Below are 19,685 nucleotides of genomic sequence, written 5' to 3'. Positions count from 1 at the left end.
GCTTTAGAAGTGCGCAAGAACGGCCTCCCAAGTATAAATGGAACCTCTACATCCTCATCAACATCCAACACACAAAGTCCACAGGAAATATGTAATTGTGAACTTTCATAAGTACTTCTTCAATGATGTTTCTCAAATGCCTAGTTATTCGATCAGCCAATTGAAAGGTCATCTGAGTGGGTCTAGGCTCTCCCAAGCCTAGCATTTGAAAGAAAGTATAAAGCATGATGTTGATGCTAGCACCTAAATCCGCCAATGCCTTTTCTTCCACTAAATTATAAATGTTGCATGGAGTGATAAAGCTTCCAGGATCCTTCTTATTCAGCATATTCTTTTGCAACATCTCCAAACAAGAGGCATCTATGATCACAGATGCATTCTCATTCAACTTCCAGTTGTTGATCAAGAGGTCCTTGAGAAACTTTGCATAGCAAGGCATTTATGACAATGCCTCGACCAATTTGATGTTGATGTACAACTGCTTGAATAGATCCAAGAACTTCTTAGTGTGTTCTCCACAAGTATACATGTCATACACAGGTAGTAAAGTGGTACCCCATGAGGGGTAGGGTTATCGAACCTTAGGGACAGTACTAAAAGTACTAACTTAACACTGATCTTTAGTGATAATTAAATAAATGATAAAGTTGGGAAAAATAGAGGAACAATTAAAGGGGAAAATAAGGAAGAGAAGAGATGGAGATAAAGGCGATTAGATTAAGTATCAATAGAAGAGAACAATGCTCCGGGATGTTCCACTTCCACTCGGATATGCTCACTCCCTCTCAAGTTCCACCAGGTGTATTCTAAGGTTCTAGTGTGTGCTTAGAAGTAATGTGGCAGCCATGGTTCTCAAATGTACCAAGTTTTGCTTGGGTAACTATGGTCTCTTACGCAACAAGTTTTGCAATCACGGCTGATAAGTGCTTGTGCGATATGAATGCGAAGCATTCATTCCCTATGTTGAGCATTACTTTTCTCGGATTTTTACACTAATATGTGTGTTTTTATGTTACTTTTATACAGGTAGGGTTGTGAGGCCGAGTATGAAGGAGAGAAGCCAATGTGGATCATAATGCACCGATTTTGGAGGAAATCTTGCTAAGATTCAAACGTGAAGACATAGGTCAGGTGTGAAACGCTAGAGTGTGTGCCAACCTCCTCATATTTGAGTGGGCACATCCATTTGGAGGGGCACAAGGGTAGTCACACTCGAGCATTCCGACTTATACACATAGAACAAGAGCTCCACCAACTTATATATCATTGAAGAAGCAAGTGATCCACGACGTGAACGTGTGCCTGTTTGCGTTACCTCGATGAAAGTATGGATTTGGGAAGCTATTCAGGCCGGACACTATAGCAAAGGACTGTAGCAGCAATGTTAACAGTCGGCCGAGAAAATAGGAATTCAGAGAATCCACACGGGCGTGTGGAAATTATCCACGCCTGTGTGGAAATTCCACAGGGGCGTGTGAAGCATCCACGCCCATATGGTCGCCCGATTCTAGCCCTATTTAAAGCCGATTCATCCCCAATTTTGATATTTTTTCTCCATCTTTTCCCCATCTTGAGAGAGGGCTTAGGCTAGGGTTTTGAGGGGTATTGGCTAGGGCTTTGGAGAGATTCTATGGCTCAGACATCGCGCGTTATTTGGAAGAAGGTTATTGGGAGAGCTTTCGTCGGCATCGATCCGGCGAGGTGTATCCTAGGTCGGACAAGGGATCCCTTGCGACAAGTAGAGGACTCTCCACAAGACCATCGACAAGACCATCGAGGGGGTTTCTTTATGGATTCATTGCTTTTACATTCTATTTCTTTGATTGTCTTAGCTCCTTGGAGGGCTAAACACCTAGTGGGTACTTGGGTATTTGTGAACACTAGGATGTATTCGTTTTATTGGATCTCTTTATTATGCTTTCAATTAATTGATGTTTATTGTGAGTTCCAACGGTGAATGCTTGATTGTATGAACATTTCCCCTAGAGTGACACTAGGGTTGAGAGTTCTTGTTGGTAACCTTGTGAGTGAGTGACACACCACGAGCGTTAGACAAAGCTAGGTTAGAGAGGGTTGAGAGGGTGAGTCGAGAGGTACAGGAGCATCCCCTTTCCCTTCCGACGTGATAGATTCTACCTCTGTTCCTCGAGTTCTTTGCGGCCATAATAGAGTGAATGATCTAAGGGATGAACCTCCGCTGGGGCTTAGTTGCGCGTGCAACGGAGTGAAGTGTTGAGGTGATCTTAGTATCTAGGGCTTAATCGTGGTTAGGGACCTTCCACCTGGACCAAATGGTTAGGTCTATAATTAGGAAGAGATTTATCACTTGAAATCCCAAGAGCTCATTGCATATCTATGCGAGTGCGAGGTGTTGAGATTGTTCGATTTCTCCTTCGGGACATGTATAGAGTTAGGCATAGTTGACCTTAGATTTAGGACTATGCATTTAAGGATTTCCATGACTCACTATTGCATTGATTAGGAAGCATAATTGAGGGTCTTGCACTTGAAGCGATTATCCTAGGTGGAGCATTATCCGAGTACCCCATCTTTATCGATTGCCTTACCTCCTACTTTATTTTTGCTCTCTTACTTGTTGTTTTTATTGTTGAGAATTGAATCATTGTCACACTTATCACTATTGATCTTCCACATAGCTAAGAATCGAATTAAGTGTTTTTATCCCCTACTCCCTGTGGATTCGATACCCGCTCACCCGGGATTATTACTTTGACAAACCCGTGCACTTGCGGGATATACGCCAGGGGACCTTGTCAAGTTTTTGGCACTGTTGCCGGGTAGTAGGCGTTTAGAGATACTTTGCACTTTGTTTTCTTAGCTATTTCACCATACATTCTATTCCCTATCTTCTTATTCTATCATTGTTCTGACCTCTCCTTATTTCTTTTTTTATTACAGAAAATGATTAACATGTGTGAGTCATTCGACACTATCATGAGAATGGTTGAACACGTGGAGCAGAAAGTTCAAACAGTTGCATGGCATGACATACCTTGTTATTCTCACCATGAGAAGTGTACAAATCAACATCCAGTAAAAGAATCAATAGAAGAGTACATTGCCAGGATTCAAGGGCAAAACTGTGCATTAGATAATGTGATAAAGCAGTTTGAGGAATCCACGTCAATGTCAATGAGTGACTAGTTGGCGGAAAGTATAGAAAGAATCCTTGCTCAGTTTGATTCTTCCTATCAAGACTGGTGGGAGATCCGCAAGTGCACGGAGTCGTCAAGTAATACCTCCCGTGCGAGCACGAGAGGGTCGTATTCCCTGGGCCCAAGGAGCTACTATTACTTCCCTTTCGTCTATTTCCTAGCCTAACACTCCGAAAGATGAATAGTAATTATAAAAAGAGAAAGAATTAACTACAATGAAATCCGGGGTACTACTACACACAATACGAACTCAAGGGAGAATCAAACAGTTAAGGGAGTGATTTGGATAATGAATCGCCCTAGGGTTGTCATTAGGTCCTGAATTTAGGATGAAATGCGAGATGGTAGTTGGGCCAAGAGAATCCTAAATTAGCTCAACCCGATGGTCACGGCAATTGAACCCTAATCCCATACAAGTATTGGGTCAGAATCGCTTCCGCCCAAATCCTCGTATGATTGCATTACACAGCGAAATCTCTAATCAGGGTCGATACTCAAACTAGGTCCAACCCTAATTGCTGGAGGGGTACAAAATACCCGATGGTCACGGTGTATTTGTACATGGATCCCTTCCAAGCCAAGTGTGTCTAGTACAAGGGCGATGGTCACGGAACCAAGTACAACCTAGAAGTTGAAATACAGAGTTCTCATGCAAATCAACACATCAAAGTACACAAGACTTGAACCACAAACTACAAGTTTCCATAAAAGAAATACAACATCCAACAATACATCAATAAAGATGATCATCCAAATTACAAACAATCAACCCTAGAGTTCATCATATCCAAATCACAAATAAGTTAGTGCCTCATGAAAGAGGACCACTCATACAAATCCAAGGAACAAATAAAGAAGAAAAAGAAGTAAGAACTACTCCCTCTAGCTTTAGATCCCCTTAGATGGTGAAGATCTTGAAGATTTGAAGAGATCTCTCCTCAAATGATACTTTTGATGCCTAGGATCTTCTCCCTATCTTCTCCTTCAAAGTTTGTCTCCCTCTTGGTGAAGCCTCTGCGATAGATCGCCCGGTGGGAAGAGTGGGGCGGCGGCCCCTAGAGGCCCAAGAGAAAAACTCCCCCAAAAAGCTCTCCCTTTGCAATAGAAAATCATGTTCTATTTAAATCCAGTTAGTCCATGCAGGCTCCATGCGGGCGCATGGAGCCCGTGAAGCTCACAGCCAAATGCCCAGAAAACATGTCGGTGCTACAGTACTAAGCTACAATAATTTTGCTACAGTATCGAGCCAATTTAAACATAAAACGGGCATCAATTCGTTAACATGTTCACAAATAATACACGATTAATACATATAAAATACATACATTTAGGGGTTTATCAAAGACCAAAGGCAGGAACTCTTTTCAATTGGAGTTGCTATTTCAAAAGTGGAACTATGTGGAATGGACACGTTGATATCCATTGCAGATTGCAAAGAAATAGATCCCCAGGTGGAAGAGGAGGAGAATGACTGTGAACATGAGGCAAATGATTTTGAGGAGATTGATAAATTAAAGGAGGGCAACTTGCGCCCATCAATTGTTGAACCACCAGAACTTGAGCTTAAAACTCTTCCAGCAAATTTGGAATATGCATTCTTAATGGAGGACTCTAAACTCCCTGTGATTGTAGCTTCAAACTTGTCTGCGGAGCAGAAGGTTAAACTTGTTAGAATGTTGAAAAAGCACAAATCAGCTATTGCATGGAAGATCTCCGACATTAAGGGTATAAACCCATCATTCTGCACTCATAAGATCCTAATGGAGGATGACTACAAATCTGTGATCCAACCTCAGTGAAGATTGAACCCAAATATAAAGGAGGTTGTAAAGGCAGAGGTAATAAAACTTTTGGATGCAGGAATCATCTACCCCATATCCGATAGCAAGTGGATAAGGCCGACCCAAGTGGTCCCGAAAAAAGGAGGAATGACAGTAGTGAAGAATAAAAAGAATGAGTTAATCCCCACTAGGACAGTTACTGGTTGGCGAGTTTGCATTGACTATAGAAGACTGAATGACGTCACTCGGAAAGATCACTTTCCTTTGCCATTTATTGACCAAATGTTGGAACGACTAGCGGGGCATCATTTCTACTATTTCCTGGATGGCATGTCGGGATATTTCAAATTCCAATAGCCCCAGAAGATCAGGAGAAAACCATATTTACTTGCCCTTATGGTACTTTTGCTTATAGAAGAATGCCTTTCGGGTTGTGTAATGCCCCTGCAATATTCAAGCGCAGTATGACGGCCATTTTTGATGACTTTCTCGAAGATATTATGGAAGTTTTCATGGATGATTTTTCAGTGTTCGGGGACTCTTTTGATGCTTGCCTAAATAAATTGGAAAGAGTATTAGTGAGATGTGAATAGATGAATCTCGTCCTCAACTGGGAGAAGTGTCACTTTATGGTACAAGAAGGCATTGTCCTTGGACATAAGATTTCCCAGGCAGGTTTGGAGGTGGATAAGGCGAAGATTGAATTAATTGAAAAGCTTCCTCCACCTACGAATGTAAAAGGGATCCGCAGTTTCTTGGGTCACGCAAGTTTTTACAGAAGGTTCATTAAGGACTTTTGAAGATCTCTCAGCCATTGACCAAACTCTTGGAGAAGGATACCCCTTTTGATTTCGGAAATGACTGTCTGAATGCATTTAATGTGCTGAAAGAGAAGTTAGTGCAATCACCAATCTTGACAACACCAAAGTGGGATGAGCCGTTCGAAGTAATGTGTGATGCTAGTGATCATGTAGTGGGAGCGGTCTTGGGTCAAAGGAGAAATAAGCAATTTCAACCAATCTATTATGTTAGCAACACTCTCACAAGTGCACAAGAGAATTACACCACTACTGAAAAGGAATTATTAGCGGTAGTGTATGCCTTTGATAAATTCAGACCATATCTCATCCTATCTAATGTCACTGTATTCACAAATCATTATGCACTCCGTTATCTCATGAACAAGGCAGATGCGAAGCCGTGATTGATTCGGTGGATATTGTTGTTGCAAGAATTTGATATGGAAATAAAATATAAAAAGGGGCAGAGAATGTGGTTGCCGATCATTTGTTGAGATTAGAAGATTGTGAAGGGCAAGAACCGGCAAGCAAGGAAATTAATGATTTCTTCCCTGAAGAGCATCTGTATGCGGTACAGGAATCAGAATCAAAATCAAAAGATACTCCATGGTTCGCAGATTTTGTGAATTATCTGTCAGGAAGGGATTGAAGTAGGGTTTAAGCTTTCAACAGAAGAAGAAATTTTTCAATGACCTTAAGAATTTTTTCTGGGACTATCCTTACCTGTTCCGTATTTGTGCAGATCAGGTGGTGCGAAGGTGTGTTTCTAGGGAGGAAGGTTGGAACATCATTGCGCATTGTCATTCAGGCCCAGTGGGGGGCATTATGCATCAAGTTGAACTACAGAGATGGTTTTGGCTACTGGGTTCTATTGGCCGACCTTATTCCAAGACGTTCATCAATTCGTTTTACGATGTGATAGTTGTCAAAGGGCTGGAAACTTATCACGAAGGGACGAGATGCCTCAAAATCCTATGCAATTTTGTGAGGTGTTTGATGTATGGGGAATTGATTTCATGGGACTATTTCCAAAGTCCAATGGCAATCAATACATTCTGGTAGCAGTTGATTATGTTTCCAAGTGGGTGGAAGCCCAGGCTCTTCCAACTAATGATGCAAGAACTGTGGTGAAATTTTTGAAGAAGTTATTTTCATGATTCGGAACTCCAAGAATTATCATTAGCGATCGGGGAACCCATTTTTGTAACACACAATTGGCGAAAGTGTTAAAGCGTTATGGGGTTCATCATCGTCTTGCTACTCCTTACAATCCGCAAACGAGTGGGCAAGTGGAGGTTACAAACAGAGAGCTCAAGAGAATCTTAACCAAATCAGTGGAACAAGGGAAATGAGATTGGTCTGAAAGGTTAGATGACACACTTTAGGCTCATAGAACAGCATATAAAACCCCAATAAGGACCACTCCCTATAATTTAGTGTATGGAAAATGTTGTCATTTACCGGTGGAATTAGAGCACAAAGCATATTGGGCAATTAAAGTGATGAATTTCGACTTGCGCAAATCCGGAGAGCAACGAATATTACATCACAACCAGTTAGACGAATGGAGAATGAAGGCATTTGAGAATGCAAGGATATATAAGGAAAGAATTCGGAAGTGGCATGACAAGCATATTAAGATTCCGAAGGACTTTAAAGTAGGCGATCAGGTGTTACTATTCAATTCTTGTCTATGTTTATTTCCAAGGAAACTCTAATCAAGGTGGTCTGGTATGTATACTGTAACCGAAGTTTCACCTCACGGAGCCATTGAGATTAAACATCCAGAGAAGGGCACATTCAAGGTGAATGGGCATAGGCTGTGACAACGTCCCCATGCTTATATCCCGCAAGTGCACGGGTTTGTCGAAGTAATAATCCCGGGTGAGCGGGGTCGAATCTACAGGGAGTAGGGAGTAAAGACACTTAATTCGATTCTTAGCTATGTGGAGTATCAACAATGATAAGTGTGATAATGATTCAATTCTCAGGAATTAAAAGCAACAAGTAAGAGAGCAAAAGTAAGGAGGAGGCAAGGCAATCGATAAAGATGGGGTACTCGGATAATGCTTCACCTAGGATAATCATTTCAAGTGCAAGAACCCTCTATTATGCTTCCTAATCGATGCAATGGTAATTCGTGGAAATCCTTACATACATAGTCCCAAATCTAAGGTCAACTATGCCTAACTCTATACATGTCCTGGAGGAGAAATCGAACAATCTCAACACCTCGCACTCACATAGACTTACAATGAGCTCTAGGGATTCCAAGTGATAAATCTCTTCCAAGATTTAGACCTAACCCTTTGGTCCAGGCGGAAGGTCCCTAGCCACAATTAAGCCCTAGATACTAAGATCACCTCAATGCTTCACTCCATTGCACGCGCAACTAGGCCCCAGCGGAGTTTCATCCCTTAGACCATTCACTCTATTATGCCCGCAAAGAACTCGAGGAACGGAGGTAGAATCTATCACGTCGGAGGGGAAAGGGGACGCTCCTGTAACTCTCGACTCACCCTCTCAACCCTCTCCAACCTAGTTTTGTCTAACACTCGTGGTGTGTCACTACCTCACAAGGTTACCAACAAGAAGTCTCAACCCTAGTGTCACTCTTGGGGAAATGTTCATTCAATCAAGCATTTAAGGTTGGAACTCACAATAAACATCGATTTATTGAAAGCATAATAAAGAAGTTAAATGAAACGACTATATCCTAGGGTTCACAATCACCCAAGTACCCAGTAGGGGTTTAGCTCTTTATGGAGCTAAGTACAATCAAAGAAATCGAATGTAAAAGCAATGAATACATAAAGAAACCCCCTCGATAGTCGTGTCAATGGTCTTGTGGAAAGTCCTCTACTCGTCATCCAAGGATTCCTTTGTCCGGTATAGGATACGCCTCGATCGAAGCTCACCTACCAACCTTCTTCCTAATGGAATCATGATGTCGGAGCCATAGAACCTCTCCAAAACCTTGGCCAATACCCCTCGAAACCCTAGCCAAAGCCCTCTCGCAAGTTGGGGAAAAGATGGAGAAAAGAATACCAAAATCGGGGCTGAATCGGCTTTAAATAGGATTGGAATCGGGCAACTCCACGGGCGTGGACGATACACGCGCCCGTGTGGAATTTCCACACGGGTGTTGATAATTTCCACATGCCCGTGTGGATTCTCTGTTTCTCTGGTTTCTCGGCCGGCTGTGAACAGTACTGCTACAGTACTGCTACAATGCTCTTCTACAGTCTTCGCCCTGAATAACTTCCCAATTCCATATTTTCATCGGGGTAACGCAAACGGGCACACGTTCACATCGTGAATCACTTGCTTCTTCAATGATATATATGTTGGTAGAGCTCCTGTTCTTATATGCATAAGACGGAATGCTCGAGTGTGACTGCTTTTGTGCCGCTCCAAATGGATGTACTCACTCGAATGCTAGGAGGTTGGCACACACTCTAGCATCTCACACCTGTCCTATGTCTTCGTGTTTGAACCTTAGCAAGATCTTCTCCAAAATAGGTGCATTATGATCCACATTGGCCTATTTCCTTCATACTCAGCCTGACAACCATACCTGCATAAAAGTAACATAAAAACACACATATTAATGTAAAAACCTGAGAAAAGTAATGCTCAACATAAGGAAAGAATGCTTCGCATTCATATCACAAAAGCACTTATCAGGCTTAAACCATACTATGGCGGAGAGGTTTGTAGTGACAATAGAGAAGTATTTTTCCTCCATGAACCTCGTGAGGTAAGGCAAAGTACGTCAAGCTTAGTGACGTTAAACAAGCACTTCTTGGGAGGCAACCCAAGTGTTTATTGTTTGCTTATCTTCTTGTTTAGTTTGTTTGCTTGAATAAATTGTTAAGGGTTGGTGTCTTGAATTTTTTTATATGCTTGTTCTGTGATTTTATTGTGGGTTTTTAAAATCATTGTGTGTTTTCATGTGGAATTGGCGAAGTTTGGCCGTCTGAGCTCTATTTCATGTTTTTCAGTGGTAAAATTTGCATAATAGAGCAGGCTCTAAGTGTATAAATATGTTCAGAGATTTTTTTGCAGAACCTGCAAATTTTTCTAAGTCATCCAGAGAAAAAACACAGGCGTGTGGCATTTCCGCACGTCCATGGATTTGCACTGTGAGCTCATCCAGAGAAGGCACAGGGGCGTGCGGCTGCCCCTGTGGACGACCATGTGATTGTCACACGCCCGTGGATAATTTTCTCACGGGCGTGGGAATTCCTACAGAGTTGGGCAGATTATCCCGAGAGCACACACGGAAGTGTACTCGCCACTGTGGCCGACCTTGTGAACCACACACGGGTGTGGGTAATTTCCACACGCCCGTGAACAACTCTGCAGAGGAGTTCTTTCCATTCTGAGAAGACACAAGAGCATGTAGCTGCCCCTGTGAGTTGGGCTTGTAAATGTCCACGCCCATGCGGAATTTCCACACGGGCATGTAGAACATTTGGGCATGCTTCTCGGATATCCAGCGAAGCCACAGGGACGTGCGTCTACCCCTGTGAGACCTTCGTTTGAGGGCACACGGGCGTGGGTGATCCCCACACGCCCGTGTGGATCTCCAGGAATTAAAAGACTGTCTACTCTTCCAATACAATAGTCACACCATGCTCCTCAGCTAACCCTAAGTCGCTCAAAGAAGACTTATCGGCATTCTCTTGTCCTCCTATTGTTGTCTTCAAATCGATTGACTGTGCGTTGTGCGGATTATAATGGTGTTTAGCTTAAGCTCATCGGTAAGCCATTGTTTCCTCTCGTCACTGACTTCATTTGAGTCTAGCTGATTAACCCCGATTGAAATGGATAATGCACATCGTTTTCTTGCTAAAATGGTTATGATTTGTTTTTGAGAAGATCTGGAAGTGAGATAGAGGGTATAGCTTAAAGAATGGCTACAAGGGTCATGCGTTTTCCACGCCCCGTGAAAGTGGACGGGCACGTGGAATTTCCGCACGGCCGTGCGTTTTTATTTTCCTGCAGTCTGAATGAAACTGATTGATTTTCTTTTTCTAATACATGCAGGTATGCCCACGAGAGCGAAGAAGATAGTTGCTAAACGTCCTAGAGGGCCTGCCCTTGAGCCGGAAGTCATGGAATTTACACTTCCTGAGCATCGAGCTCGGTTTGAGCGGTTAGCAAAGCTTAAGTTTGGTCAAACACGAATCCCGGATGTTGGGTCACTTAGGAAGGTACAACTAGCAGATGACATGGCTGATGAGGTCAAGAAACTATTATTGGTCAGTAGTTGGCAAAAGTAATTGAATATTCATGACCCTGCTATTCGCTCACTCACTTTAGAGGTGCTTGCTTCATTTGAGTTCGACAGCTCTTATGCTCATTTTGATAGTGTCGACGTTATTCAATTCAGAGCTTATGGGCAATATCATAGTATGAGTGTCACACAGTTCTCCACTAGACTTGTTCTATATGATGAGATGTACACTGAGACTAAGGAGTATGAGAGTCTTCCAATTGACATGTCGGGATTATCTCCCACGGAGGCGTATAAAATACTATGTGGTAAGGGGCGATATGAACCAGGAGTGTCTAAGGTGTCATGTTTATCTCGACCTAGTTATAGATATCTTCACGCCATCATAAGCAGGTCATTGAATGGTCGCGGTGATAGCACGGGAGTCATAAACAAGCAAGAACTTCTGTACTTATACTCCATGGTTTGGAACGAACCGGTCCATCTGGGGCACATTTTAGCAGAGTATTTGAAGCATTAAGGATAGTATCCTAGATTAGGTGTCATTTTCTCAGGTCCATACATTACTAGACTTATTTTGGGGATTGGTCTACGTGACACAATCAGCGGAGCCGAGAAGATGATAATACAAGCACCACTTGGGTTAGAGACAATGAGACTAATGGGTTTGGTCAGAAAATATCCAAATGGTGTTTATGTGCTGATTATACCATTCGAGGATAAAGGTGATGAAGCCGGGGCATCTCACCCCGCTCCCGAGCCTCAGCCAGCACCGAGGGAGACCGAAGCACCTCCAGTGGCAGAGGATGCATCCCCCGTGCGTATGTTTTCACCATCTCGAGCTCATGATCGTTTTGAGAGGCTTGAGAATGCTTTAGGAGTGGTGCGGACAGAGGTCACCGAGATCAGGGCCATGCAAGCCGCTCAGTACACCGAGTTCATGGCGCGTTTCGATGTATTACAACAGATCTTAGAGCGAGACATCGCCTCTTCATTTGTCTTGCGGCCAAGGACTCTTCATGCCCCCTCAGTTCCTCCAGCATCTCCATCCTCATCTCCAGCACCGGTGGACCCACCATGTGCATCTTCATCAGTGCCAGTAGCAGCACCAACACCGGAGCCCGAGGGCGACACCGACACCTGACTTTTATTTCTTTTTTTTTTCTTTTATGGATTTTATTTTAGACTTGTTTAATCAGAAAGGATTCTCCTTCTGAGTATATTTTCATTTTGCATCTGGAGTTGTATTCATTGTCTATCTTTTATATATACTCGAGTTATTTTGTTTTTATTGAGCTTCACTGAACCCCCTCATGTATGTGTGCAGATGGTCTTGTCTTCTTGGGAAGTGAGACTTAGTCATGGGCATGGCCAAGGTGTTTCGGCACTTGGCCGTGTGTGTTTCACAACCCGTTGGAACACCACTCCCATGAAATTGGCTTCATCAAACACAACACTAGGAATCAGGGGAGTATTGTTTTGATTGCTTCTCCGACATCGATTTTTGAATGATAGACAGTTTGAGTGAGCTTGCATGTGTACATTGGGGACAATGTACAACTTAAGTGTGGGGCAGAGTTTCATAGTGCACACATCTTTTCTATTGTTCTTGATTGATATATGCTCACATAGGCAATAGCGGTTCACCTTAGTCGCAATGATTGTATTCTTGAGCTTAGGAGAATTTCTAACATTGAATGTTTTCATGCTCTAGTTCTTGCTTGAATTTCTAGGAAGTTTTTCCCGTTTTACACACAGTGCACTACTCACTCTTTAAACTCTATTAGAAACTCAAGTTTGAGGTAAAAGGGACTAGTCATAGTTGTTTCTTGTGTTAAAAAAAATGGAAAAGGAAAAGAAAGAACAAAATAGTTTTATTGTTTATTTGTGTTTGTTGGGTGGAAAGAGCTACCAACTATATAGTATGAAACTACTCTCATAAGTCGGATACTAGTTATGCCCTAGTGAGAGAAAGAGCTATCTCATAGGATGAGTGAAGCTACCACTCCAGTAGAAAGAGCTACCACCTCAAAAGTGTGAAAGCCACCTTAGCGGCCGCTTTGGAAAGGGCTACCTTAGAGGCTGTGTGAAGCTACTACTATCTTTTAAATTGTCGTCACTTTTGTAGAAAAATAAGTCCCTTGTACTTAGAACGTTGAGGAGTATACATTGGGTTGTTTTGAGTGAGTTCACACACGTACACGAATTCGGGTTTGTTGTCCTTTTTGATTCAAGTTTTTAGCTAGAGCATTGATTTTTTGTATTTAGTATTGAAATTTCCCTTTCTTGTAGAATGCTCTCTTTGTATACTTTGGTGAATCTAAAGCCAAGCACTTTCAATATTTTCTTCATCGATGCACAGAATGTTTATTTTTTGCTTGAGGACAAGCAAAAGCTTAAGTGTGGGGGAGTTTGATAAGTGCTTGTGCGATATGAATGTGAAGCATTCATTCCTTATGTTGAGTATTACTTTTCTCGGGTTTTTACACTAATATGTGTTTTTATGTTACTTTTATGCAGGTAGGGTTGTGAGGCCGAGTATGAAGGAAAGAAACCAATGTGGATCATAATGCACCGATTCTGGAGGAAATCTTGCAAAGGTTCAAACGCGAAGACATAGGTCGGGTGTGAGATGCTAGAGTGTGTGCCAACCTCCACATATTCGAGTGGGCACATCCATTTGGAGGGGCATAGGGGCAGTCAAACTCGAGCATTCCGACTTATGCACATAGAACAAGAGCTCCACCAACTTGTATATCATTGAAGAAGCAAGTGATCAACGATGTGAACGTGTGCCCGTTTGTGTTACCCCGATGAAAGTATGGATTTGGGAAGCTATTCAGGCCAGACACTGTAGCAATGGGCTGTAGCAGCAATATTCACAGCCGACCGGGACAACAGAAATTCAGAGAATCCACACGGGCGTGCGGAAATTATCCACGCCTATGTGGAAATTCCACCGGGGCGTGTGAAGCATCCATGCCCGTGTGGTCGCCTGATTCCAGCCCTATTTAAAGCCGATTCAGCTCCGATTTTGGTATTCTTTTCTATATCTTTTCCCTAACTTGAGAGAGGGCTTTGGCTAGGATTTTGAGGGGTATTGGCTAGGGTTTTGGAGAGGTTCTACGGCTCCGACATCGCGCGTCATTTGGAAGAAGGTTATTGGGAGAGCTTTCGTTGGCATTGATCCGGCGAGGTGTATCATAGGCCGGACAAAGGATCCCTTGCGACGAGTAGAGGACTCTCCACAAGACCATCGACACGACCAATGAGGGAGTTTCTTTATGGATTCATTGCTTTTATATTCAATTTCTTTGATTGTACTTAGCTCCATGGAGAGCTAAACCCCTAGTGGGTACTTGGGTGATTGTGAACCCTAGGATGTATTCGTTTCATTGAACTTCTTTATTATGCTTCCAATAAATTGATGTTTATTGTGAGTTCCAACCTTAAAGGCTTGATTGTATGAACATTTCCCCTATAGTGACACTAGGGTTGAGAGTTCTTGTTGGTAACCTTGTGAGTGAGTGACACACTACGAGCGTTAGACAAAGCTAGGTTAGAGAGGGTTGAGAGGGTGAGTCGAGAGGTACAGGAGCGTCCCCTTTCCCCTCCGACGTGATAGATTCTACCTCCGTTCCTTGAGTTCTTTGCGGCCATAATAGAGTGAATGATCTAACTGATGAACCTCCACTGGGGCTTAGTTACGCGTGTAACGGAGTAAACTGTTGAGGTGATCTTAGTATCTGTGGTTCACATGCCGAACTCACAGGGGGCAGCCGCACGCCCCTGTGTTTTCTCGGGATGGAGAAAGCAACCTGCAGAGATTCGCACGGGCGTGCGGAAATGACCCACACCCATGTGTGGTTCACGAGGTCACCCACAGGGGCGAGTACACACCCCTGTGTGCTCTCGGAAAAAACTACCCAACTCTGCAGGAATTCCCATGCCCATGTGGAAATTACCGACGGGCGTGCGCTAGTCGCATGGTCGTCCACAAGGGCAGGAACGCCCCTGTGCCTTCTCTGGATGAGCACGCAGTACCCATCCACGGGCGTGTGTAATTTCCACACGCCCGTGTGTTTTCTCTGGATGACTTAGAAAAACCTGCAGGCTCTGCAAAAATATTCTGAACATGTTGACACACTCAGAGCCTGCCCTATTATGCAAAAATTACCAGATAAAAACACAAAAATAGAACTCAAATGACCAAGTTTCGCCAATTCGCAACAAAACACACAATGAATTCCTTTAAAACCCACAATAAAATCCAGCACAAGCACTCAAAAATTTAAACACCAACACTTAACAATTTATTCATGCAAACAAACTAAACTAAAAGGCACGAAAATTGTAAACACTTGGGTTGCCTCCCAAGAAGCGCTTGTTTAATGTCACTAAGCTTGACGTATCTTTCTTACCTCACGGGGGTTTATGGAGGAAAAATACTTCTCTATTATCACTGCAAATCTCTCCGCCATGGTATGGTTTCAGCCTATGTCCATTCACCTTGAATGTGCCCTTCTCTGAATGATTAATCTCAATGGCTCCATGAGGTGAAACTTCAGTTACGGTATACGGACCAGACCATCTTGATTTAAGTTTCCCCGGGAATAAACATAGTCGGGAATTGAATAGTAGCACCTGATCGCCGACTTTGAACTCTTTTGGTATTTTAATATGCTTGTCATGCTACTTCCGAATTCTTTCCTTATATATCCTTGCATTCTCATATGCCTTCATCCTCCATTCGTCTAGCTCATTGAGATGTAATATCCGTTGCTCTCCAGATTTGCACAAGTCAAAATTCATCAATTTAATTGCCCAATATGCTTTGTGCTCTAACTATACCGGTAAATGGCAAGATTTTCCATACACCAAATTATAAGGAGTGGTCCCTATTGGTGTTCTGTATGCTATTCTATGAGCCCAAAGCGTGTCGTCCAACCTTTCAGACCAATCTCGTTTACCTTGATCCACTGTTTTGGTCAAGATTCTCTTGAGCTCTCTGTTTGTAACCTCCACTTGCCCACTCGTTTATGGATGGTAAGGCGTCGCAAGACGATGATGAACTCCATAACGCTTTAACACTTTCTCTAATTGTGTGTTACAAAAGTGTGTTCACCGATCGCTAATGATAATTCTTGGAGTTCCGAATCGAGCGAATAACTTCTTAAGAAATTTTACCACAGTTCTTGAATCATTAGTTGGAAGATCCTGGGCTTCCACCCACTTGGAAACATAGTCAACTGCTACCAAAATGTATTGATTGCCATTGGATTTTGGAAATGGTCCCATGAAATCAATTTCCCATACATCAAATACCTCGCAAAATTGCATAGGATTTTGAGGCATCTCATCCCTTCGTGATAAGTTTCCAGCCCTTTGACAACTATCACATCGTAAAACGAATTGATGAACATCTTGGAATAAAGTCGGCCACTAGAACCCAGCAGCTAGAACCTTCTCTGCAGTTTGACTTGACGCATAGTGCCCCCCATGGGCCTGAGTGACAATGCGCAATGATGTTCCACCCTTCCCCCCTAGAAACACACCTTCACACCACCTGATCTGCGCAAATACGGAACAGGTACGGATCTTCCCAGAAGAAATTCTTTAGATCACTGAAAAATTTCTTCTTCTGTTGAAAGCTTAAGCCCTGCTTCAATACCTTTCCTGACAGATAATTTGCAAAATCCGCAAACCAGGGTGTATCTTCTGATTCTGATTCCTGTACCGCATATAGGTGTTCTTCGGGGAAGAAATCATTAACTTCCTTGCTTGCCGGTTCTTGCCCCTCACAACCTTCTAATCTCGATAAATGATTGGTAACCACATTCTCTGTCCCCTTTTTATCTTTGATTTCCATATCGAATTCTTGCAATAACAATATCCACCGAATCAATCTCGGCTTCTCATCTGCCTTGTTCATGAGATAATAAAGTGTAGAATGATCTATGAACACGGTGACATTGGATAGGATGAGATATGGTCTGAATTTATCACAAGCATACACTATTGCTAATAATTCCTTTTCAGTAGTGGTGTAATTCTCTTGTGCACTTGTGAGGGTCTTGCTATCATAATAAATCGGTTGAAATTGCTTATTTCTTCTCTGCCCTAAAACCGCTCCCACTGCATAATCACTAGCATCACACATTACTTCGAATGGCTCATCCCACTTCGGTGTTGTCAGGATTGGTGCTTACACTAACTTCTCTTTCAATACATTGAATGCATTCAAACAGTCATTCCCGAAGTCAAAAGGGGTATCCTTTTCCAGAAGTTTGGTCAACAGTTGAGAGATTTTCGAAAAGTCCTTAATAAACCTTCTGTAAAAACCTGCATGACCCAAGAAACTGCGGATCACTTTCACATTCGTAGGTGGTGGAAGTTTGTCAATTATCTCAATCTTTGCCTTATCCACCTCCATACCTGCCTGAGAAATCTTATGTCCAAGAACGATGCCTTCTTGCACCATAAAGTGACACTTCTCCCAGTTAAGGATGAGATTCGTCTCTTCACATCGCACTAGTACTCTTTCCAAATTGTTTAAGCAAGCATCAAAAGAGTCCCCGAACACTGAAAAGTCATCCATGAAAACTTCCATAATATCTTCGAGAAAATCGTCAAAAATGGCCGTTATGCAACGCTGAAATGTTGCAGGGGCGTTACACAACCCGAAAGGTATTCTTCTATAAGCAAAGGTACCATAAGGGCAAGTAAATGTGGTTTTCTCCTGATCTTCTGGGGCTATCGGAATTTGAAAGTATCTAGACATGCCATCAAGGAAACAATAGAAATGATGTCTTGCTAATCCCTCCAACATTTGATCAATGAAGGGCAAAGGGAAGTGATCTTTCCGAGTGACATCATTTAGTCTTCTATAATCAATCCAGACTCGCTAACCAGTCACTGTCCTCGTGGGGATTAACTCATTCTTTTCATTCTTCACTACTGTTATTCCTCCTTTCTTCGGGACAACTTGGGTCTGACTCACCCACTTGCTGTCGGATATGTGGTAGATGATTCCTGCATACAAAAGTTTTATTACCTCCGCTTAACAACCTCCATCATATTCGGGTTCAATCTTCGCTGAGGTTGGATTACAGATTTATAATCATCCTCTATTAGGATCTTATGAGTGCAGAATGATGGGTTTATACCCTTAATGTCGGAAATCTTCCATGCAATAGCCGATTTGTGCTTTTTCAACATGCTAACAAGCTTATCCTTTTGCTCCGCAGATAAGTTCGACGCCACGATTACGGGGAGTTTAGAGTCTTCCTTTAAAAATAGATATTCCAAATGTGCTGGAAGAGTTTTAAGTTCAAGTTCTGGTGGTTCAACAATTGATGGCCCCAAGCTACCCTCCTTCAATTTATCAATCTCCTCGAAATCATTCGCCTCATGTTCACACTTACTTTCTTCCTTATCCATCTGGTCATCTATTTCTTTACAGTCTGCAATGGATGTCAACTTGTCCATTCCACAGAATTCCAAATTTGAGATAGTAAAACCAACTGAAAAGAGTTCTTGCCTCTGATCTGGATAGGAAGACTCAAACCTAGCAAGGATTCTTTCTATACTGTCATCAAATTAGCCATTCATTGACACTAACATGGATTCTTCAAACTGCTTTATCACACTATCTAACTAACCGCCTTGCCCTTGAATCCTGGCAATGTACTCTTCAACCGACTCTTCCAAGGGCTGTTGAGTTGTACATTGTCCACGATAGGAATAACACGATGTATCATTCCATGCTACTGTTTGAACTTTCTGCTCTACATGTTCAACCATTCTCATGATAGTGTCAAATGATTCAAATATGTTAATCGTTTTTTGCAGCAAAAAGAAATAAGGAAATATTAGAGCAATGATGGAATAAGAAGATATGAAATATAATATGTAGTGAAATAGCTAAGAAAACAAAGTGCAAAGTATCTCTAAACGCCTAGCTCCCCGGCAACAGCGCCAAAAACTTGACAAGGTCCCATTGCGTATATCCCGCAAGTGCACGGGTTTGTCGAAGTAATAATCCCGGGTGAGCGGGGTCGAATATACGGGGAGTAGGGAGTAAAGACACTTAATTTGATTCTTAGCTATGTGGAGTATCAACAATGATAAGTGTGATAATCATTCAATTCTCAACAATTAAAAGCAACAAGTAAGAGAGCAAAAGTAAGGAGGAGACAAGGCAATCGATAAAGATGGGGTACTCAGATGATACTTCACCTAGGAAAATCATTTCAAGTGCAAGAACTCTCTATTATGCTTCCTAATCAATGCAATGGTGAGTCGTGGAAATCCTTACATACATAGTCCCAAATTTAAGGTCAACTATGCCTAACTCTATTCATGTCCCGGAGGAGAGATTAAATAACCTCTCAACCTCACGCTCGAATAAAGTTGCAATGAGCTCTAGGAATTCCAAGTGATAAATCGCTTCCTAATTATAGACCTAACCCTTTGGTACAGGCGGAAGGTCCCTAGCCACAATTAAGCCCTAGATACTAAGATCCCCTCAACGCTTCACTCCATTGCACGCGCAACTAGGCCCCAGTGGAGGTTCATCGCTTAGACCATTCACTCTATTATGGACGCAAAGAACTCAAGGATTGGAGGTAGAATCTATCACGTCGTAGGGGAAAGGGGACGCTCCTGTACCGCACGACTCACCACC

General features: G+C 42.5%; 1 pseudogene; it reads left to right on the top strand.

Annotated features, from left to right (window-relative positions):
- The window catches only part of LOC120273165, a 65,664-nt pseudogene extending 48,893 nt beyond the window's left edge, over positions 1-16,771 (top strand).
- Positions 16,772-19,685: the final 2,914 nt, after the last annotated feature.

Source organism: Dioscorea cayenensis, chromosome 12 (assembly GCF_009730915.1).
Source record: "Dioscorea cayenensis subsp. rotundata cultivar TDr96_F1 chromosome 12, TDr96_F1_v2_PseudoChromosome.rev07_lg8_w22 25.fasta, whole genome shotgun sequence".
Classification (NCBI taxonomy): domain Eukaryota; kingdom Viridiplantae; phylum Streptophyta; class Magnoliopsida; order Dioscoreales; family Dioscoreaceae; genus Dioscorea; species Dioscorea cayenensis.
The sequence above is the reverse complement of the archived record's forward strand: the minus strand, read 5'-3'. Positions and strand labels throughout refer to the sequence as shown.